At 40.1% G+C, this 24,662-nt stretch overlaps 1 long non-coding RNA gene across 1 annotated transcript; it reads left to right on the top strand.

Moving 5' to 3' along the window:
- Positions 1-20,146: 20,146 nt before the first annotated feature.
- Positions 20,147-21,924, top strand: LOC139235394 (uncharacterized). Its single transcript, XR_011588476.1, has 3 exons — positions 20,147-20,223; positions 20,519-20,647; positions 21,841-21,924. It is a non-coding gene; the product is annotated as an uncharacterized lncRNA (long non-coding RNA).
- Positions 21,925-24,662: the final 2,738 nt, after the last annotated feature.

Genomic DNA, 24,662 nt, shown 5'->3' with positions numbered 1-24,662 from the left:
GTTGGAAAATTGCTGGAGTCTAGAATTAAGGTTAGGGTGACTCAATACTTCGAAAATGTTCAGTTGATCAGAGAAACCTAGTAAGGGCTTGTGAAAGGTAGATCATGCCTGACAAAACTGATAGAATTTTTTGAAGCGATGACTAATGTAGTGGACAGGAGAATGTTTATGGATGTTATTTATATGGAGCTCCAGAAGACATTTGATACAGTTCAATATAAGGGATTGTTAACTAAGGTAGAAACACAAGGAATTGAGGGCAAATTATTGACCTGGTTAGGAAATTGGCTGAGCGGCTGGATGCATAGGGTCGGGATAATGGGTAGGTGCACAAATTCGTAGGATGTGATTATTGGTGCCTCGCAGGGGTCTGTGTCGGGGCCTAGCCTATTCATACTATTTATTAACGACTTAGATGATGGCATAGGAAGTCATATATCCAACTTTGCAGATGATACAATGATCAGCGGCATTGTAGGCAATGTAGATTAAGGCACATAATTACACAGGGATATTAATAGATTAAGTAAAGGGGCAAAATTGTGGCAAATGGATTTCAATGTAAACACATGTGAGGTCATCCACTTTGGATCTAAAAGGATGGAACTTGCTTAATCGTGCAGTGTTAAAAATAGTGGAGGTCAGAAGAGATTTGTGGGTCCAGATTATTAAAATATAAACAGGTACAGAAAATAATCAAACATTCGAATGGAATGCGGGACTTTATATCTAGAGGACTAGAATATAAAGGTGTAGAAGTTATGATGCAGCTGTAAGAAACCCAGGTTACACCACACCTTAAGCACTGTGAGCAATTTGGCCACTATACCTTAGGAACGAGTTTTGGCCTTGGTGAGTGTGCAGCGTAGGTTTACCAGAATGGCACCTGGACTTCAAGGGTTCAGTTACGAGTAGCGATTAAATAAATTATGCTTATATTCCCTAGAATATAGAAGCTTAAGGTGTGATTTGATCGCAAAGTTTAGGATATTAAGGATAACTGATAGGGTCGATAGAGAGCAAGTATTTCCGTTGGTTGGGCAGAGGACATAGGACGAGAGGACATAGTCTAAACATTAGAGCCAGATTAGTCACGAGTGACATTAGGAAACACTTCTATGCACGATGGCTGGTAGAAGTGTTGCACTCTCTTCTGCATACGGCAATTGACGCTGGATCAATTGTTAATTTTAAAGCTGCGATTAATATTTTTTTCTTTGCTACGGGATCTGGGCCAAAGGCAGGTATATGGAGTTAGCTCACAGATCAACTATAGCCTCATTGAATGGTTGAACAGGCTCGAGGGGCTGAATGGTCCTGTGATTCTCTCTATCTACCTGTCAATTATTGTCAAAATCCTAAAAATCTAAATCAAATTACCCCGGAACCTTGTCCATTCCAGGCAAAGAAGCCTTGTTTATATAATCTCTCCTCATAATCTAGTTCGCGATGGTCTGATAACATTCTGGTAAATCTGGGCTGCACTTCTTCCAAGGCTAATACATCATTTCTAAGGTGCAGCGGCGAAAACTTTTCAGACGTGGTCTAACCAGCGTTTGTATAGTTGTAGCAAAACTTCGTCTAAATTAGATTCCATACCTCCAGTTATAAAGGCTCCCATTCCATCAGCCTTGCTGATTTTTTAACATAACTGCTACATTTTCCTCATCTTTGCATTTGGACCCCTAAATCTCTTTCTACCACCATTGTTGCTCCCTTCTCAACATTTCTAACGGATCGGATTTATCCAAAATGGATGACCTCACAATTACCTGCAATGAAATTTAACTGCCAGAGTATCGCTCACTCACTTAATCAATCAATGTCTCTTTGTGATAATGTGCTCCTATCGACACAACTTACTATACCACCAAATGTTCTGTCAAATGAACACCTGGACATATGACTCCCACTTGTGTTACCTAAGTCATTAATAAATATGGTGAATAGTTCAGACCGCAGTATAGATACTTGTGGGACACCTGTTGTCACTTCATTCCAATGCGAGTAAATACCCATTATCCGTACACTCTGTCTTCTCTCGTCCAACTGCGTTATTTCCTTCAATTTCGTGAACTTTAATTTTAGCTAACAGTCTGTTATGCGGAACATTAACGAATACATTTGGAAGACCATGTAAACTAAATCCAAAGACATTTCCCTGACATCTACTACAGCTGCTTCCTCAAATTTCAGTTTATTTTGTTAATCATGATCGACCCTTTACAAATCCATGTCCGCTCTCTCGAATCAGTCCAGATTTCCCGAATTGCCAAGTCACTCTGTCTTGAAATATTGGTTGCAATAACTTCCACACAACAGACGTTAGACTAATAGGTCTATCATTTAATGCTTTCTCTCTGTCTGACCTTTCTTAATAAAAGGTCACATTTGCAATTTTACAATCTAAAGGCACAATATCTCAACAGAGAAAGCTTCGGAACATTACGGCCAAAGCATCGAAAATATATTTGTATAACCACGTGCAGCAAACTATTAGGTCCTGGGGATTTGTCAGTCTTTAGTGCCATTATTTTTTTCAGAGTCTTGCTTACCTTTCCTTTAGTGAGATCCACTCCTTGATTCATTATTAATGTCCCTGGAATATTAACCTCGTCCTCTACTGTGAAGACTGAAACAAAGTAATTATTCCACAATGTGTAATTTCCGTATTTTCACTTGCAATATTACCCCATCTGTATTTGAATCGACCCACATTAACATTCAACATCACTTTTCTGTTTATGTTAATCTATTTGTGTTAACCTTAATATCCCTCAGACCTTTTCCTATTGGCTCTTTACAGCTTTTATGATCTTTGTTATCGTCCTTTGCTGTACTTCATATCTACCCCAGTATTTGTACCTTTTCTTGCTTTTCTATTGTTGTATGTTAAGTCCCACGTCTTTAGTCAACTCCGGCTGTTTTATTTGATAAGTACAGCTCTTTCCATTAGGGTATATATTGGTTCTGTATTTAGTTAAATTATATTTGCGTATAATTGGGACTCTATAAGAAAGTCGGACAGTTGATTAGTTTAGGATTGATGCAACCTAATTGTGTGGAGAGTGGGGCAGAGGGAAAGTTCAAGTTTAGATTGGGATTGATACAGGCCTATGGGCAGAGAATGGGGACGTGTGATACTAGGCTGTGGTGACGGAACCGGTGACTGGGATTCGTTTAGGAATGGAGTAGGGCTCTTCTGAGAGAGTGGGTGGTGGATTCCTCTCCGATTGATACGCGTATATTGGATTAGTGCTTGACTGTGGTATTGGTTTGGGATTGAAAGAGAGCGATGGGGAACGGGCGTGGCAGTGGCATTCTTTTGTGACTGAGACGGATCAACGCTAGAGAGCGGTGCAATGTGTCTAGTTTGTGATTGATACGCAGCTATGGGGAAAGAGGGGGGGCATTAGTATTAGTTTGGTATTAATACAGAGCTATGGAAAGCGAGCCAGACAGTGAGATTAGTTTGTGATTGATACAGGCAATGGGGATGGCAAGGGTTCGTGGCATTAGTTGGGAAATGATACAGGGCTTGAGAACTAGCAGCACAGCACATTTTAGGCATGATGCAGGGCAATGAGCAGATACGAGAGTTTGTGATTATTTTTGGAGATTATGGAGCGAGAATAGGTTTGTGGGATTAGAGTGTAGGGTGAGAGTGGAGAATGGCTTAATTTTGTATTCACACAGGGCGAAGAGTAGGGCAGTGAGATTAGTTAGGGATTGAAACTGGCTAAGGGGTGAGAGCAGGTCTGTGGGATGAATGTGTGATTGATAAAGGCCTATGGAGAGAGCATTGGGAAGGGCTCAATGTTGCATTCTCTCAGGGGTAAGAGTAGTGCAGTGGGATTAATCCGGGCTATGTGGAGAAAGTGGAACAGTACAATTCGTTTGTGATTGATGTTCGGATATTGAGCGGGCTGGAATTAATGGGGACAGCAGAGTCGTGAAATTGGTTACAAAAATTAATAATGTTGAGACTGGGGTTGTAGTTTTAAATTCAGACAGGGCTATGGAGAGAGAGAAAGTACAGCAGTGATAATAGTTTGGTACTGATACACGATCATAGGATGAGAATGGGAGAGTGGTTTTGGAATTTTAATTAAATATTGCTATGGAGACAGAGCGGGCAATGGGAATAGTTTGCGATGGAAACAGGGATATAGGGAGAGTGTGGGGCAGTGATACTTTTTTGATTAATAAAGTGCTATGGGGAGGGGATTTAGCAGTGGGTTTAGTTGGGATTGATGCAGCGAAATGAGGAGGGACCGGAGCTGTAGAATTAGGTTTGGATTGATAGATGACGATGGGACGAGAGCCGGTTAGGGGCATTAGTTGTGCACGGATACAAGGCCATGGAGAGAGAACGAGGCACTGGGATTAGTTTGGCATATGTACAATGCCATGGCGTGAGAGCGGGGCAGTGAGATTAGTTTAGCAAATGATATTGAGCTATGCGAAAGAGCGGACAGTGAGATCAGTTTTTGATGGATATAGGGCTATGGGTAGTGAGTGGGAGATTGAGATTATTTTTGAATTGATACAGAGCTATCGGGAGGCAATCGGTCAGTGGGATTTGTTTTGGAATACTACAGGATTTTCGGGATGGTGTGAGGCAGTGGGATTAGGTTTGTGTATCTGTAAAGCATGCACTCCCATGTTCCGCCACCAGGGAGCGCATCCCCTGAAGTCCCAAGGGATCCCAGCATCCCTTGGGAGCACTGTATATAAGCCGGCCCCTAAGGCCTGTTCCTCACTCTGGAGTGTATTAATAAAGACTGAGGTCTCTGTTACTTTAACCTCTCTGTGTGCAGTCTCATCTGTGTTAGGAACACAATAATTAGTTTGAGAATGATACAGTTCCGTGGGAAGGGAGCGAAGCAATGTTATTAGATTGGCAATGATATAGGGCTTTCGCGAGAGAGCGGGTCACTGTGATTAGTTTGGTACAGGGCTATGGGTGTGAGTGGAACAGTGGCATTGTTTTCGGATTAGTACAGGGCTTTCGGGCTTGTTGGAGGCAGACGCTATTTCAAAAGGCAATGTATAAATCTTTTTTAATGGGGTGATTAACAGAAATAACATATGTGGGCAGCGTTGAGTTTCAGTACATGTCGGATGTAATGAATGGTTTCGCAGCCAGTTTCCTGTTTTGCTGAACAGTGAGTAACCATACAAACCGTTCACCAGCGCTTACAGCAGCAGTCAGCATCCCTGAGCAGTGTTAACGGTTTCATCAAGAACTCTCTGCAGCAACTAGGAAACGGTTTATCATTTTCTGCCAATCTGTGACATTTAACAGCCACAATATATGTGGGTCAGAAAAGGTTTCACACAAACGGCCCTGACAAATGTGGACGATGTGAATTTAACTACATGTTATTGCAAAATTTGTGCACTCGATCGATCCTTATCGAAAACCGCTTTCCCAGTCTATCCCAATGCTGCAACTGGCACGCTCTGTCTTGTCCTCTCCTGAATCATTGCTGATCTGTCTACTTCACTGTCTTGACTCAGGCTGGGTTATGCTCTATACTGGGGAGAGCAGAGGCACATCAGGGCAACGGTTTGTCCAACACATTCCTTCTGTCCGGAAATATCACACTGACTGCTCTGTGCTTTAACATTTAACCACCCCACATCCTTATACCATATAGTAGCGGAGACACAAAGACAGACATGTTCAAGGTTGGGGTTTCATCATAATATTCAATGGGAATCACACAGCAGGAGATCCATACACAGACTGAATATTGTAATGAATGTCATCGTTTGTGATTTAACAATCTGAATGGTTACTTCCCATTAGAACGGCCAGTTGCCTTTCCCATTCTCTGAAACTATGCGACAGTACTTACTATTAATAATTATCTGTCCAGTTCTTGGAGCACCACCCGAGCCCCGACCTCAACACGGAAACACCTGCAGCAAGTCAAGAACCATACCTTTACGGGCGCGGTGATAATCTTTTAAACTTTACAAAGTAACATTTCACAATTCTCTGCAGTAAGGCTGTGATCGTTTATGCAGTACACGAATAGGTATGAAAGTGTTCTTTACCGTATCCTTCTTTTCTGGGTCTCGAGTCACCGATCATTCTCAGCTGCCCCGCTTGTGCTGAGCAGTTGGAGTGCTGGTGGAACCGCTGCAATTGGCCTGGAGTGTTTCGCTGGTGAGGACAAGCTGCCCCTTGCCTCCTCCTGCCCTGCCCCCTGTGATTCCAGCTGGCAAACAGCGCCTCTGGCGAATGAAAATGCTGTTGGCCGTCACCTCTTCCAATCAGACATGAGGGATAGATAATTCATCAGGCCCTGGAATCTATCGATGCTTGCGGACACGCAGCTCAGCGGGGTAAGGTACCTCAGCAGCAGAAGGAAGAACCTTAAGGCAGCATTTGAGAGGAACAAGCAGTATTATACAGTGTTATAAAAGGTTCACAGGACAGAAACAGGCCATTTGGGCCAACAAGTATATTCCAGTGTCAATGTTCCACACCAGAATTCTCCCACCTTAATCTTATCAACATATCCTTCTATTTATTTCTTCATCATACACTTATCTAGCTTCCCCTTAAATGTATCTATTCCATTCGCTTCAATATTTCCTTCTGGTAATAAGTTTACTGTTCCAACCGTTCTCTTGGTATAGAACTTTCTCCTGTATTCCCTATTAGATTCATTAGTGACTTAAATTTATGTCCACTAATTTTGGACTCCCCCACAAGTAGAAACATCTTCAATCTAATCTATCGAACCCCTTCATAAATTTAAAGATCTCTATCAAGTCACTTTCTCTTTTCCAGAGAAAAGTTTCCCAGCCTGTTCAGAATTTATTATCATATCAAATTGTAATGCAAAGATAATTGGACAGGCTCAGGATCCTGACTCAATGATAAGAAAATAAAAGTTTTTTGTCTACAGAGCAATTGTCACGTCTTATGCACACCCCAGTAAGCTTCATAAGCAATTTAATATATTTGTTGTTAGAGAGACAGAATGCCCTTTTCCCACAGCCAGTAAATGAATGGCTGGTTAATCTGTTCCTGGTGGTGTTGCTCGGATATCGTTTGCTTCCTTGTAATTGAGCAGTAGTGTCTTAGGATCTCAATAGTGTGATCGTATCTCAATAGAGCGACAGGATCTCAATAGTGTAATAAGATCTCAATAGTGTGATCGTATCTCAATTAAGCGACAGAATCTCAATATTGCGATAGGATTTCAGTAGAACGATAGAGTTTCAATAGTCTGACGCGTTGCAACAGAGTGATAGCATTTCAACAGAGTGATAGCTCTCAATACGATATCGATAGTGCGAAAGCAACCCGTTAGAGCATGACGATCTCAATAGAGCAATAGTATAAGAGCATTCGGATCTCAATGTAAAGATAGGATCTCAATAGATTGAAAGCAGCTGAATAATGCGATAGCATTTCAATAGTGTAGGAAATCTCAAAAGAGAAACAGGATCTCAATAGCGTGCCTTGATTTCAATAGTACGATAGGATCCCAATAGAGGCATATGGTCGCAATAGATTGAAAGCATCTCAACAGTGTGATAGGACCTCAAAAGTGTGATAGCATCTCAATAACGTGATAGGAACAATAGCGTGGACGGAATGGAACACTGTGATAGGATCTCAGTAGGCAGATAGGATCTCAATAGAGCGATGGGCTCTCAATAATGTAATCACAATACTGTGATATGATCACAATAGTGTGATATGACCTCAACTGTGTGATATGATCACAATAGTGTGATATGATTACAGTAGTGTGTTATGACCTCAATAGTATAATATGATCACAATAGTGTGATATGATCACAATAGTGTGATATGACCTCAATTGTGTGATATGATCTGAATAGCGTGATATGACATCAATAGAGTGATATGATCACAATAGTGTGATATGCCCTCAATAGTATGATATGAACTCAATAGTGTTATATGACCTCAATAGCGTGATATGATCACAATAGTGCGATATGATCACAATAGTTTGATATGATCACAATAATGTGATATAATCACAATAGTATGATACGATCACAATAGTGTTATATGAACACAATAGTGTGATATGACCTCAATAGTATGAAATGACCTCAATAGTGTGATATGATCACAATAGTGTGATATGACTTCAATAGAATGATATGACCTCAATAGTGTGATATGATCACAATAGTGTGATATGATCACAATAGTGTGACATGACCTCAACAGTATGAAATGACCTCAACATTGTGATATGATCACAATAGTGTGATACGACATCAATAGTGTCATATGACCTGAATAGTCTGATATGATCACAATAGTGTGATATGACATCAATAGTATGATATGACCTCAATAGTGTGATATGATCACAATAGTGTGATATGATCTCAATAGAATGATAGGAGCTCAAAAGTGTGATAGCATCTCAATAATGTGATAGGATCAATAGCGTGGACGGAATGAAACACTGTAATAGGATCTCAGTAGAGAGATAGGATCTCAATAGAGCGATGGGCTCTCAATAATGTCATCACAATACTGTGATATGATAACAATACTGTGATATGACATCAATAGTGTCATATGACCTGAATAGTCTGATATGATCACAATAGTGTGATATGACATCAATAGTATGATATGACCTCAATAGTGTGATATGATCACAATAGTGTGATATGACCTCAATAGAATGATATGACCTCAAAAGTGTGATATGATCACAATAGTGTGATATGACCTCAATCGTGTGATATGATCACAATAGTGTGATATGACGTCAATAGTGTGATATGACTCAACAGTGTGATATGATCACAATAGTGTGATATGACCTCGATAGTGTGATATGATCACAATAGTGTGATATGGCCTCAATACTGTGATATCATCTTAATAGTATGATATGATAACAATACTGTGATATGATCACAATAGTGTGATATGACCTCAAATGTGTATATGATCACAATAGTTTGATGCGACCTCAATAATGTGATATGCTCATAATAGTTTGATATGACCTCAACTGTGATATTATCTCAATAGTGTGATACGCTTAAATAGTGTGATATGATCACAATAGTGTGGTATGACCTCAATACTGTGATATGATCACAATAGTGTGATAAGACCTCAATTGTGTGATATGATCTCAATAGCGTGATATGATCACAATAGTGCGATATGATTACAATAGATTGAAATGATCACAGTAGTGTGATATGAACTCACTAATGTGATATGACCTCAATAGCGTGATATGAACACAATAGTGTGATTTGCCCTCAATAGTTTGGTGTGACCTCAATAGTGTGATATGTCCTCAATAGAGTGATATGATCACAATAGTTTGATATGATCTCAATAGTGTGATATGATCTCAATAGTATGATATGATCTCAATAGTGTGATATGATAACAATAGTGTGATATGATCACAATAGTGTGAAATGACCACAAGAGTGTGGTATGATCACAATATGACCTCAACTGTGATATGATCTCAATAGTGTGATACGCTTAAATAGTGTGATATGATCACAATAGTGTGGTATGACCTCAATAGTGTGATATGATCACAATAGTGTGATATGACCTCAATAGTATGATACGATCACAATAGTGTGATATGATCACAATAGTGTGATATGACCTCAATAGTATGAAATGACCTCAACATTGTGATATGATCACAATAGTGTGATACGACATCAATAGTGTCATATGACCTGAATAGTCTGATATGATCACAATAGTGTGATATGACATCAATAGTATGATATGACCTCAATAGTGTGATATGATCACAATAGTGTGATATGATCTGAATAGAATGATAGGACCTCAAAAGTGTGATAGCATCTCAATAATGTGATAGGATCAATAGCGTGGACGGAATGGAACTCTGTGATAGGATCTCAGTAGAGAGATAGGATCTCAATAGAGCGATGGGCTCTCAATAATGTCATCACAATACTGTGATATGATGATAATAGTGTGATATGACCTCAACTGTGTGATATGATCACAATAGTGTGATATGATCACAGTAGTGTGTTATGACCTCAATAGTGTAATATGATTACAATAGTGTGATATGATCACAATAGTGTGATATGACCTCAATTGTGTGATATGACCTCAATAGTGTGAGATGGATACAATAGTGTGATATGATCACAATAGTGCGATATGATCTCAATAGCTTGATATGACATCAATAGAGTGATATGATCACAATAGTGTGATATGTCCTCAATAGTATGATATGATCTCAATAGTGTTAAATGACCTCAATAGCGTGATATGATCACAATAGTGCGATTTGATCACAATAGCATGATATGATCACAATCATGTGATATAATCACAATAGTATGATACGATCACAATAGTGTTATATGAACACAATAGTGTGATATGACCTCAATAGTATGATATGATAACAATAGTGTGATATGATAACAATAGTGTGATATGACCTCAATAGTGTGATATGATCACAATAGTATGATATGATCACAATAGTGTGATATGACATCAATTATGTCATATGACCTGAATAGTCTGATATGATCACAATAGTGTTATATGACATCAATAGTATGATATGACCTCAATAGTGTGATATGATCACAATAGTATGATATGACCTCAATAGAATGATATGACCTCAAAAGTGTGATATGTTCACAATAGTGTGATATGACCTCAATCGTGTGATATGATCACAATAGTATGATATGACGTCAATAGTGTGATATGACCTCAACAGTGTGATATGATCACAATAGTGTGATGTGACCTCAAAAGTGTGATATAATCACAATAGTGTGATATGGCCTCAATACTGTGATATCATTTTAATAGTATGATATGATAACAATACTGTGATATGATCACAATAGTGTGATATGACCTCAAAGGTGTATATGATCACAATAGTTTGATGCGACCTCAATAATGTGATATGCTCATAATAGTTTGATATGACCTCAAGTGTGATATGATCTCATTAGTGTGATACGCTTAAATAGTGTGATATGATCACAATAGTGTGGTATGACCTCAATAGTGTGATATGATCACATTAGTGTGATAAGACCTCAATTGTGTGATATGATCTCAATAGTTTGATAATAACACAATAGTGTGATATGATCAAAATAGTATGCTATGATCTCAATAGCGTGATATGATCACAATAGTGCGATATGATGACAATAGATTGAAATGATCACAGTAGTGTGATATGAACTCACTGGTGTTATATGACCTCAATAGCGTGATATGAACACAATAGTGTGATTTGCCCTCAATAGTTTGGTGTGACGTCAATAGTGTGATATGTCCTCAATAGCGTGATATGATAACAATAGTTTCATATGATCTCAATAGTGTGATATGATCTCAATAGTATGATATGATCTCAATAGTGTGATATGATAACAATAGTGTGATATGATCACAATAGTGTGAAATGACCACAAGAGTGTGGTATGATCACAATATGACCTCAACTGTGATATGATCTCAATAGTGTGATACGCTTAAATAGTGTGATATGATCACAATAGTGTGGTATGACCTCAATAGTGTGATATGATAACAATAGTGTGATATGACCTCAATAGAATGATATGACCTCAATAGTGTGATATGATCACAATAGAGTGATATGACCTCAATAGTATGATACATCACAATAGTGTGATATGATCGCAATAGTGTGATATGACCTCAATAGTATGAAATGACCACAACATTTTGATATGATCACAATAGTGTGATATCACATCAATATTTTCATATGACCTGAATAGTCTGATATGATCACAATAGTGCGATATGACATCAATAGTATGATATGACCTCAGTAGTGTGATATGATCACAATAGTGTGATATGACCTCAATAGAATGATATGACCTCAAAAGTGTGATATGACCTCAATAGTGTGCTATGGTCACAATAGTGTGCTGTGAGCTCAATAGTGTTATATGAGCTCAATAGTGTGATATGACCTCAATATTGTGATATGATCACAATAGTGTGATATGATCACAATAGTGTGATATGACCTCAAAAGTGTGATATGACCTCAATAGTGTGATATGATCACAATTGTGTGATATGTTCACAACAGTGCGATATGATCACAATAGTGTGCTCTGATCATAATAGTGTGATATGACGACAATAGTGTCATATGATCACAACAGTGTGATATGAGCTCATAGTGTACTATGAGCACAATAGAGAGATATGACGAAAATAGTGTGATGTGATATCAATAGTGTGATATGGCGACAATGACAATAGTGTGATATGACCTCAATGATGTGATATGATCACAATAGTGTGCTATGATCACAATAGTGTGATATGACCACACTCGTGTGATATGATTACAATAGTTTGCTACGATCACAATAGTGTGATATGACTTCAATAGTGTGATATGATCACAATGCTTGATATGATCACAATAGTGTGATATGATCAGAATAGTGTGATCTGACCTCAATAATGTGATATGATCACACTAGTGTGATATGACGTCAATAGTGTGATATGACCTCAATAGTGTGATATGATCATAATAGTGTGATATGACCTCAATAGTGAGATATGACCTAAATAGTGTGATATGAACCCAAGAGAGTGCAATGATCACAATAGTGTGATATTATAACAATAGTGTGCTATGATCATAATAATGTGATATGATCACAATAGTATAATATAATCACAAAAGTGTGATATGACTAACTAGTGTGATATGCTCACAATAGCCTGCAATGTTCACAATCCTGTGACCTGATCACAATTGTGTGATATGATCACAATAGTGTGATATGATCAAAATAGAGTGATATGATCTCAATAGTGTTATATGACCTTAATAGAGTGATATGATCACAATAGTTTGATATGATCAAAATAGTGTGCTATGTCCTCACGAGAGTGATATGATCACAATAGTGTGATATGACCTCAATAGTGTGATATGATAACAATAGTGTGATATGACCTCAATAGTGTGATCTGACCTCAAGAGTGTAATATGTTCACAATAGAATGATATGTTCACAATGGAGTGATATGACATCAATCGTGTGATATGATCACAATAGTGTAATATGACCACAATAGTGTGATATGACCTCAATAGTGTGATATAATCACAATAGTGTGATATGATCACAACAGTATGTTATGACCTCAATTGTGTGATATGACCTCAATAGTGTGATCTGTCCACAATCGTGTGATATGATCACAATAGTGTTATATGATCTCAATATTGTGATATGACCTCAATAGTGTGATATGACCTCAATATTGTGATATGATCACAATAGTGTGATATGATCACAATAGTGTGATATGACCTCAAAAGTGTGATATGACCTCAATAGTGTGATATGATCACAATAGTACGATATGATCACAATAGAGTGATATGATCACTATAGTGCGATATGACTTCAATAGTTTGATACAACCTCCAAAGTATGATATGACCACAATAGTCTGATATGACCTCAATAGCTTGATATGATCACAACATTGTGTTATGACATCAATTGCTTGATATCACCTCAATTACATGATATGACCTCAAGAGTTTGGTATGACCTCAATAGTGTGATATGATCACAATAGTGTGTTATGACATCAATTGTGTGATATAGAAACATAGAAACATAGAAAATAAGTGCAGGAGCAGGCGATTCAGCCCTTCTAGCCTGCACCGCCATTCAATGAGTTCATGGCTGAACATGAAACTTGAGGACCCCATTCCTGCTTTCTCGCCATACCCCTTGATCCCCCGAGTCTTAAGGACTTCATCTAACTCCCTTTTGAATATATTTAGTGAATTGGCCTCAACTACTTTCTGTGGTAGAGAAAGCCACAGGTTCACCACTCTCTGGGTGAAGAAGTTTCTCCTCATCTCGCACCTAAATGGCTTACCCCTTATCCTTAGACTGTGCCCCCTGGTTCTCGACTTCCCCAAAATTGGGAACATTCTTCCTGCATCTAACCTGTCTAAACCCGTCAGAATTTTAAATGTTTCCATGAGGTCTCCTCTCATTCTTCTGAACTCCAGTGAATACAAGTCTTTCTTGTTAGGTCAGTCCCGCCATTTCGGGAATCAGTCTGGTGAATCTTCGCTGCACTCCCTCAATAGCAAGAATGTCCTTCCTCAAGTTAGGAGACCAAAACTGTACACAATACTTAAGGTGTGGCCTCACCAAGGCCCTTTACAACTGTAGCAACACCTCCCTGCCCCTGTACTCAAATCCCCTCGCTATGAAGGCCAACATGCCATTTGCTTTCTTAACCACCTGCTGTACCTGCATGCCAACCTTCAATGACTGATGTACCATGACACCGAGGTCTCGTTGCACCTTCCCTTTTCCTAACCTGTCACCATTCAGATAATAGTCTGTCTCTTTGTTTTTACCACCAAAGTGGATAACCTCACATTTCTCCACATTATACTTCATCTGCCATGCATTTGCCCACTTAGCTAACCTATCCAATTCACTCTGTAGCCTCACAGCATCCTCCTCGCAGCTCACACTGCCACCCAACTTAGTGACATCCGCAAATTTGGAGATGCTACATTTAATCCCCTCGTCTAAATTATTAATGTACAATGTAAACAGCTGGGGCCCCAGCATAGAACCTTGCGGTACCCCACTAGTCACTGCCTGCCATTCTGAAAAGTACCCATTTACTCCTACTCTTTGCTTCCTGTCTGACAAACAGTTCTCAATCCACGTCAGCACACTACCCCCAATCCCATGTGCTTTAACTTTGCACATTAATCTCTTGTGTGGGACCTTGTCGAAGGCCTTCTGAAAGTTCAAATATACCACAACAACTGGTTCTCCTTTGTACACTTTACTGGAAACATCCTCAAAATATTCCAGAAGATTTGTCAAGCATGATTTCCCTATCACTAATCCATGCTGACTTTGACCTATCATGTCACCATTTTCCAAATGCGCTGCTATGACATCTTTAATAATTGATTCCATCATTTTACCCACTACTGAGGTCAGGCTGACTGGTCTATAATTCCCTGTTTTCTCTCTCCCTCCTTTTTTAAAAAGTGGGGTTACATTGGCTACCCTCCACTCGATAGGAAAAGATCCAGAGTCAATGGAATGTTAGAAAATGACTGTCAATGCATCCGCTATTTCCAAGGCCACCTCCTTAAGTACTCTGGGATGCAGTCCATCAGGCCCTGGGGATTTATCGGCCTTCAATCCCATCAATTTCCCCAATATAATTTCCCGACTAATAAGGATTTCCCTCAGTTCCTCCTCCTTACTAGACCCTCTGACCCCTTTTATATCCAGAAGGTTGTTTGTGTCCTCCTTAGTGAATACCGAAACAAAGTACTTGTTCAATTGGTCCGCCATTTCTTTGTTCCCCGTTATGACTTCCCCTGATTCTGACTGCAGGGGACCTATATTTGTCTTTACTAACCTTTTTTTCTTTACATATCTATCGAAACGTTTGCAATCCGTCTTAATGTTCCCTGCAAGATTCTTCTCGTATACATTTCCCCTGCCCTAATCAAACCCTTTCTCCTCCTCTGCTGAGTTCTAAATTTCTCCCAGTCTCCGGGTTCGCTGCTATTTCTGGCCAATTTGTATGCCACTTCCTTGGCTTTAATACTATCCCTGATTTTCCTTGATAGCCACGGTTGAGCCACCTTACCTTTTTTATTTTTACGCCATAGAGGAATGTACTATTGTTGTAGTTCATCCATGCGGTCTCTAAATGTCTGCCATTGCCCATCCACAGTCAACCCCTTAAGTATCATTCACCAATCTATCCTAGCCAATTTACGCCTCATACCATCAAAGTTACTCTTCTTTAAGTTCTGGACCATGGTCTCTGAATTAACTGTTTCATTCTCCATCCTAATGCAGAATTCCACCATAGTATGGTCACTCTTCCCCAAGGGGCCTCGCACAACGAGATTGCTAATTAATCCTCTCTCATTACACAACACCCAGTCTAAGATGGCCTCCCCCCTAGTTGGTTCCTCGACATATTGGTCTAGAAATATCATATCTAGTATTATACAGATCAACAGGCTGATGTTGTCTATGAGTCTATTGCTGTGGTAATCACATTCAACATCACGGTGTTAACTATGTGGTGTTTCACTCAGAATACGCTACTGCAGCAGCTGGGAATCGCCCCATTTTCCGAGGGTCCATGGCCGCTGTACATCCACTCGCAGAGCCTCTCTGTGCTGTCACGTCTGCTGCTAATCTGGCAGCACAAAGCCGGTGCACAGGGTGAGCCAGATGTCCCGGAATGTATGCAAATCTGGGAAAGGTAAGGAATTCTTAATACTAGCAAATATCTTAACGAAAAAAGATTGAAAGGAACCTGCCCGTTCCTCTCAAATATCGTGTCTTTTGCTGTGTTTCTGTATGGAGTACAGCATTGAAGCAGCGTTTGTTATGTTTAAGTTCGTTTTGCTAAATTATGAGAGAATTGGTGCTCATCATTGAGACCAGACGTTGAAAGAGTGAAAGTCCATCTATGCACAGGCTTACAGACGAAGGCAGTTATCAGTCCCATTGCTTTGGCTATGTAATCCTGGAATTCGTAGCTCATCCCACAGTCATCAGTTTGTTCAACGATCGTTTAAAGTCTGCCTGAGTAGCTTTACTCTCAGCACAGACAGGTAAGTGAATAATTTCCTCTTTTTTTTCCCTGCTAGGTTTATTGGGACACTGAAGCAAAATATATTCCAGGGGGTAGTACCGACTGACTCTGAGGATCTGAATGTCGAGCACCTTCAGCTTCTGCTGCTAATTTTCCACAATTTCGCGGAGAGTGGCCGGCGCGCTGTCGTCACGATGTGCACACAGGTGATTGTTGAAGTGGCATCTAAGGCAGAGACTCAGGTTCGGTGTGTGCCACTGACACTTGCTCGATTGTTGTTGGTTTTTGAATACATCCTTCAGCAATATTCAAAAGTGCCAATCTACCTTTTTGAACAGGTCAGGACTAATTGAGCTGGTGACTGAATATCTAAGTTATAAATTAACACAAAACTATAATTGTAACCGTTGTATTAACGACCTTCCATTCTGTTGATCAAAACATGTTCAGGTTAAATGAGTAATGCTGGTATGAAAATGTACAGCAACTTTACACCAATTATGAGAGAGATATGCAGTGTCTCGGGCATTGGCTCAATGCATTTGGGGGTCTCATCAAAACCTGTCTTTCACTTTGATAACTGGCTGTTTTGCTATGTTGACCGTGCAACTTGTCCAACTCATTTACACTGAGTGGGTGACCACATAGAGCTAGACACCTTTTTGTTTAGTATGCGCTCTTTTTTTTTTGTAAATCTGAACATAACATTTTATTTTACCCCATTTGTGCTACTTTAGCAATCTTGGAGCAGTCATTTGATTCATATTCAGGTTACAACAGGAGTCCCATAAATTGGTTGTAGGAGGGAATGAAAAGGGACTGAGGCAGAGCCTCTTAAGTGACGGTCACGCTGGGTAACTCGGCTCTGATGAAGACTGTTTGGCACTTATTGTGTGCCAATCAGTGCTCAGGAGAATGCTAGTTTAAACCAGAGTTACTTTCTCTCCACAACACCCCCAGTTATTCACCATTATAAAAATGACAAACTTTATACAAAATATGAAAATTGCTTGTTGTACATACTGATCTTGGACATCACACGTGAAACACTAAATAAACCTCGGAAAGATAAACACCAGAACTAAAAGCAGCTGGTAGAATTTAAAAAAAACTTTTTAACCTTGGGACAGCAAGCAGGTCCAGTAAAATAGGTTTTCAGCTCATTTGATAGCTCTATGGCAGTTATATTAACCCTATATAATGCTTAAAATATTTTCTTCTTCCCCATGGTATTGACTCCTTTTTGGGATGTGGTGCCATCCAGTACATGACCCAACTAAATGTTCTTCATCTGTTAGTCCAGGCAGTTAATGCCAAGAAACTATTCAACTATGGAGGCATTGCAGGCGAGCTTGATCCCGTCCTTGTTTAATTGTCACATGCCCTTCCCAGCAGTTCTCACTGGATGACATCGCTGAACTGTCGGCAAAAGTATTTAAGCAATTTTAACAAAAAAAATTAAGTGTATTTTTCTACCAATCCTCAATGTGTTTAGTTCAGGTTTTCAATCTCTCAAACTGAACCTCACGTTTCTATACTTGACTTTATTTTAGCCTCTCACTCTCGAAGCCTAATTTTCTGCATTTGTGTCTGTTTCTGTGCTTTGTTTAGTTTCTGCTTTCTCTTATCATTCCTGCAAAAGCATCTGTTGTGGGTTTCTCTGCTTCCTTTGTGTTCGGTTTAAGCTTTAGCCTTTTCTTGCATCATTCACTCAACCGTTGCTATTTCTTTCTTTCTGCTCAGTCTCTTTTCAATTCTATCCTGAACCTACCATTTAGTTATTAGGTGTGGGGGCTCTGAAATCACCCAGTCCGTTTACAGTTGCAATCCTTCTTGATTTACACATGAAATTGTTGCGCTCTTTTCTCCTTCTGGTGCTTTTTTAAAAAACAAACTCCAATGACTTTGAGGGTATAAATGTAACACTGTCAGGATGTGTGTGGGGCAGCCTGTGTTAGAGCATGTCTTTGTCTGACATGAGTGGTTTTTTTTCTATAGATTCAATACAATCTGTTAAATCCACCAATATGCAGTGCTGGTACCAGTGCCAGCGGTACTCAGGAATCTGGCTGGCGCATCCAGGTGCCACTCTACCACGGATTTAAAGAGGTTGAAGAAAACTGGGCTAAAAACAATGCAACAGGTACGGCAAACCAAGCTAAACACAGTGAGACAGGTACGGCAAAACTGGGCTAAACACTGCAACAGGTACGGCAAAACTGGGCTAAACACAGTGGGACAGGTACGGCAAAATAGAGCTAAACACAGTGGGACAGGTACGGCAAAACCTGGCTAAACACTGCAACAGGTACAGCAAAACTGGACTAAACACAGTGGAACAGATATGGCAAAATAGAGCTCAACACAGTGGGACAGGTAAGGCAAGCTAAGCAATGAATGCTGAGTGGATAGAATTGTAGAATGGTTTCACTGTGTGAGAAAAGGTGACACTCAGGGTAGCAGATAATGAGGATGTGGACAATGATATTGGTAGGCCAGTGGAGTGGTTTATTCTCCAGCTATGGGGATTAGTTGAAAACGTTAGAAATTCAAAGCACAAAGATTGAATCTGATCCTGACATTGTGTTGATTGGAGGGCAGGAAACAGGGAGGAATCTAGTAAAATTCAGAGGGATCTATCAATCAAATTAAAAAATACAAGTTAAAGAGGCACATTAAAAAACAATCTGATAAAATTAAATGGTCAGTTTAGGTCCTTTGGGTGTCAGAGGCCACAGGTTACATCTGAGCAAGGAGGCTTCATGTCAGGGAACTAGATGTTGGAAATTTGTGTCTGGGGCAGCTGGGTGCTGGAGGAGTAGGACTGAAGTTGCTGGATCTGACGGCAGTTTCTCCGACAGCACCTCCCAAACCTGTGACCTCTACCATCTAGAAGGACAAGGGCAGCAGATGCATATGAACGCCATCACCTGTAAATTTCCCTCCAAGTCACACAACATCCTGACTTGGAACTATACCGCCGTTCCTTCGTCGTTGCTGTGGCTCATCATCACATTCTCGAGGGCAATTCGGGATGGGCAATAACTGGGCCTTGCTAGTGATACCCACATCCTAGGAGCAAAGCTTAAAAAAATGTGAGAAGATTGGGTGTTGCGGACAGCTGGTTTCAGAATGAGGGTCACAGCAAGGGGACAGGGCGTTAGCAGTGAAGGGGCTGATGATCAGAGTAATGGTAGAGATACGAAAGAACTGGGTATTGGGAATAACTGGGCAGGGTGTTGGAGCGCGAGGGTTAGGTAGCTGGACATTGGACAAGGTAATTCAGCAAGCTGGCTGAGCTGATTGGTTCTTGCATTCTTGTGGTGTTACTGTCTGGGTTAATACCCTATACAAGAATGAATATAGAGTAATTTATAGCCTGTGCTGAGTTTTTATTGCTAATACTGATCTGCTTCTTTTCAACAGACTCTGTGCCTCTGCCCAAATTCTTCAGCATTCTTTCACACGAGACATCTGCTGATGACAGGAGCAGATTGGATGAGATGGTGAGAGCCATGAGTTGGAGTTTGGGGGATCCTGGAATTGTATAAATTTGTAAATTTGTATAGTATACCTGGATGGTAATAGTGTGACGGGGATACAGTACACAACACATTCATGGGTTTGTGTAACTGTGATATTTCACTGTGCTGAGATGGTAAATTGTGGAGTATGGAATTTGGCTACAGACTTGCATTTAATTGGTTCTGATGTTTATTCAGAGTTTATCTTTACAATTGTTTGATGCTGCACTTAGAGACTTAATTGTTCACTTTTTTCCCCTTCCCTCTCATTTCTCAGATCTTTGATGTTCTCTGTAATGGTGCTTTGAAGTACGATGACCTTTATGCATCGCTGATCTTGCTGTTAGCCGCTGGCTCGCAGTTTGATACACTCGGGCGGGAAGAGCACAAGAATGCAACACCTCTGGTAATGCACAGGCTTCTGTTAGAATCTTGGAGCACTGAAGGCGGCCATTGGGCCCATTGTATCTGTGCTGGCTCGCTGGACAAAGCTATTCACTTAATTCCATCCCATGCCCTTTCCCTCTACCCTTTTAAATATTTATTTCTCAAATATTTATCCACTTATTAAAAGCTATTCTGTTTCCACCACTGTTTCTGGTAGGACATTCTGTGTCCTAAAAACTGTTTTGTTTAAAAACAAAAGTTTCCTTCATTCCTTTATGGATGGTCTTAAATTTATGGTTTCTGGTTATCATGGAGTTCAACATTCACCTCAGTGCGGGGTGGAACGGACTGTAATTTTGTAATTTTGCCTGAGCATGGGCAGTGGTGTCGAAAGAGCAATCTTCGCTTAGTTAGCTGCGTCAGGGTGTGAGGCAGCGGCAACTAATTTATGTGTACGGGTGCGGGGGTAAGTGATTTTTTTTTTCTCTCAGCTGGGGAGACGAGGAAAATTGGGCATTGTGGGTCCTGCTTTGTTACATAATTGACTTGTTTATTCACTCTGTTGAATTGGAATTAAATCGGATTAGTGATTCTGACGGTGAATGTGTGGGGGTGGGGGTGGGAGTGCTTGGAGTGCCATCGTTCCAGATGCCTCATTCAGCCACAGCTGAATTCTCACTCTTTGATGACGATTTTTAATTCATTTTTAAGGTCTAGAATGTTGCAGATTTTGCAGAATTTCTGCAGTTTTTCATATAATGAAAAACATTTTTTTACTGTGGATCCTAAGTTGGGAGAGTTAATTTATTTAGCTTTTGGGCGGCCCTGTTGCATCTTATGTCACATAATGTTCTGTTCACAGCACCATTTATAGGTGAAATACTTAGCAATGTTGTGACCGTGCAGCATTTTAAGTATATAGTACAAGATATATTATTGATATAGATAAAATTGATCATTGGTTTGATTAATAGTATCCTCCTAAAAACTAAACTAACTGTCAAAATGGGGATTCTAGTGTGTGGTGTGCATCTGCTGAAAAATAGTTATTGATTTAATGAAGGTCGTCCAAGTTGAGATTCTAACCAATATGTGCCTTTTTGGGATGCCCTGTATGTTTTGGGCGCAAGTCCTTGACTGTCTTTATTATAGCTGTGTATGAATCATTGCTTGTGAGATTCTGGCTGTTCTCTCACCGACTTTTCCTTCTAGGAGGCTTGTTCCATTCAGTACTACTTCTTGATCTTGTGGGGATCCTGGGTATCATGCCTCCATCAAAAGCTTACGTCAATCAAGTGGCAATGAGCACGACAGAGCTGAGCGAATGCGACATCCTGCACACACTTCGATGGTCTTCACGGCTTTGTATCGGCTCCTATGTAACCTGGATCAAGGTATCAAAAATTATAAATTCTGTGGAGATGCGTCATGAGGTGTTTACTGACCATTGTAGATCAAAAAAGAATCTCTTTCAGTGAAGCTTTAGTTGGAGGAAATGGTGGTACAGGAAGCCAAAGTTGGGGGCTAGAGGAGAAAGAGTTGGCGAATGTACTAGCGAGGGAGCTGGAGGCCCAGCACACACTTCGTCACAGACTATTAAAAAAAATGCCTTTTCAGACATTTTCTTTTTTCAGATTTTCTCCCCTTTGTCCTTATGGTGCTGCCTCACGCCAGGCTCCCCATCCCTTCGCCCAAATTGTTTCACATGTGAGCTGTGACGGTGCGTGCTGGCAGAGAATTTGACAGTGGCTGCATCACAGACGTGCCAATTCTAGTCCTTACCTGACGGCCGTGAACTTTCACAAGGAGTTCCCGGATAGCGGATATGAGCAGAAACCCTGAAACCAGGGGTGCTGAGTCCACTCGTAGCACATCGACCGCTGCCCTAGCTGCTAACTCTGCAGACCAGACATCAGACTTGGGATCTCTCTGGTCTGTGTGGTCCAATTGCAGTACATTACCGGGCAGAGCATGTACTAGTGGAGTCCGTAGCATTGAATATTATAAAATCGTTTCTGGTGCTGTGAACCTACTGAAGTATAAAAGCAACTGGAGAATTATTTGGTCATGTAATTGTAAACAAAATAGTGACAGTTTGAACTGGTGCTCTCCACTCCTCCCCCTCCTCTCAGGAGCAGGAGGCCATTCAAGTCGGGGGAATGAAAGGGAATGTAGTTATGGTAGGGGACAGTATAGTCCGAGGGATAGGTATTGTTTTCTGCAGCTGTGCCCGGGAGTTCCGAAGGTTGTGTTGACCGCCAGTGTTAAAGACATCTCCTCGCAGCTGGAGAAGAACTTGGAGTGGGAAGATAAGGATCCAGTTGTTGTGGTCTATGTAGGAGGCAACGACATCGGTAGAACTAGGAATGAGATTCTGCTGAGAAAGTTTGAGGAGTTGGGTCCAAATTAAAAAGCAGAACCTCAAAAGTAATAATCTCTGGATTATTACCGGAGTCACACGACAATTGGCATAGGAATAAGCAGATTAGAAGTTTAAAGGCGTGGCTCAAAGAGTGGTCTGGGAGGCATGGGTTTTGCTTGGTGTGGCACTGGCACCAGTACTGGGGAAAGAGTGAGCTGTTCCGTTAGGATGGGCGCCACTTAAACCGGGCTGGAAGCAGTGTTCTGGTGAATCGAATAACTAGGGCAGTGGACAGGGCTTTAAATTAATGAAAGTTGGGCAGGGGGAAGGATTCAGGAAAGAGTAAATTTAAAAGCACAAAAGAAATGTCAAGGCTCTAGAGCACAGTTTAGGGTAAAAATAAGCAGAGTGAGTCAGGAAGGGACAGAGAGAATAACAAAAGTAATAGGGCATCAGTGACTAAGGTGAAAAATGGAAAAAAGTCAAAGCTAAAGGCACTAAACTTGAATGCGCAAAGCATTCGTAACAAAATAGATGAATTAATAGCGCACATAGAAATAAACTTTTGATCTAATAGCCATGACAGAGACTTGGTTTGCAAAGTAACCAAATTTGGTAACAAAATATTCCAGGATTCTTAACTTTTAGAAAGGATAGACAAATTGCAAAAGGAGGGGGGGTAGCTCTGATAATAAAGGATGGAATAAAGACAGTGGAGAAAAAAGATCTTCGTCGGAAATCAAGAAGTAGAATCAGTTTGGGTGGAGTGAAGAAATCGCAAGGGACAGAAATAATCGGTGGGCGTTATTTATAGGCACCCAAATAGTAGTTGTAATGTAGGGCAGAGTATAAATCAGGAAATTAGAGACGCGTGTAACAAGAGTAATACGGTAATCATGGGGGACTTTAATCTATATATAGACTGGGCCAACCAAATTTGCACTAATAATGTGGAGGATGAATTCATGGAATATAAACACGATAGTTTTCTAGATCAGTATGTTGAGGAACCAACTAGGGAGCAGGCTATTTTACAACTAGTATTGTGCAATGAGAAAGGGTTAATTAATAACCTTGTAGTAAAGGGGCCCTAAGAGAAGAGTGACCATAATATGATAGAATTTTATATTCAGTTTGAAAGTGATTGTCAAATCCGAAACTAAGGTCTTAAATCTAACCAAAGTAAACTCCGTAGATATGAGAGGCGAGTTGGCTAAGGTAGATTGGGAAACTACATTAAAAGGTATGACCGTATACTAGCAATGGCTAACATTTAAAGATTGAATACATAATTTACAACAAATACACATTCCTTTAAAGCACAAAAACGCCACAGGAAAAGTAGTCCAACTGTGGCGAGCAAGAGAAGTTAAGTATAGCATTAGATCAAAGGAAGAGGCTTACAATGTTGACAAAAAGAACAGTAGGCCTGAGGATTGGGAGGATTTTAGAATTTAGCAAAGGAGGACCAAGAATTTGATAAAGAAAGTGAGAATAGAATATGAAAGTAAACTAGTGAGAGACCTAAAATCAGACCGTAAAAGCATCTATAGGTATGTAAAGAGGAAAAGATTAGCAAAAGTAAATGTGGGTGACTGACAGGCAGAAACAGGAGAAATTATAATGGGGGATAAGGAAATGGCAGTGAAATTAAACAAATACTTTGTCTTCA

The sequence above is a fragment of the Pristiophorus japonicus genome, chromosome 23, assembly GCF_044704955.1.
Source record: "Pristiophorus japonicus isolate sPriJap1 chromosome 23, sPriJap1.hap1, whole genome shotgun sequence".
NCBI lineage: Eukaryota > Metazoa > Chordata > Chondrichthyes > Pristiophoridae > Pristiophorus > Pristiophorus japonicus.
This window is presented reverse-complemented; position numbering and strand designations above follow the sequence as displayed.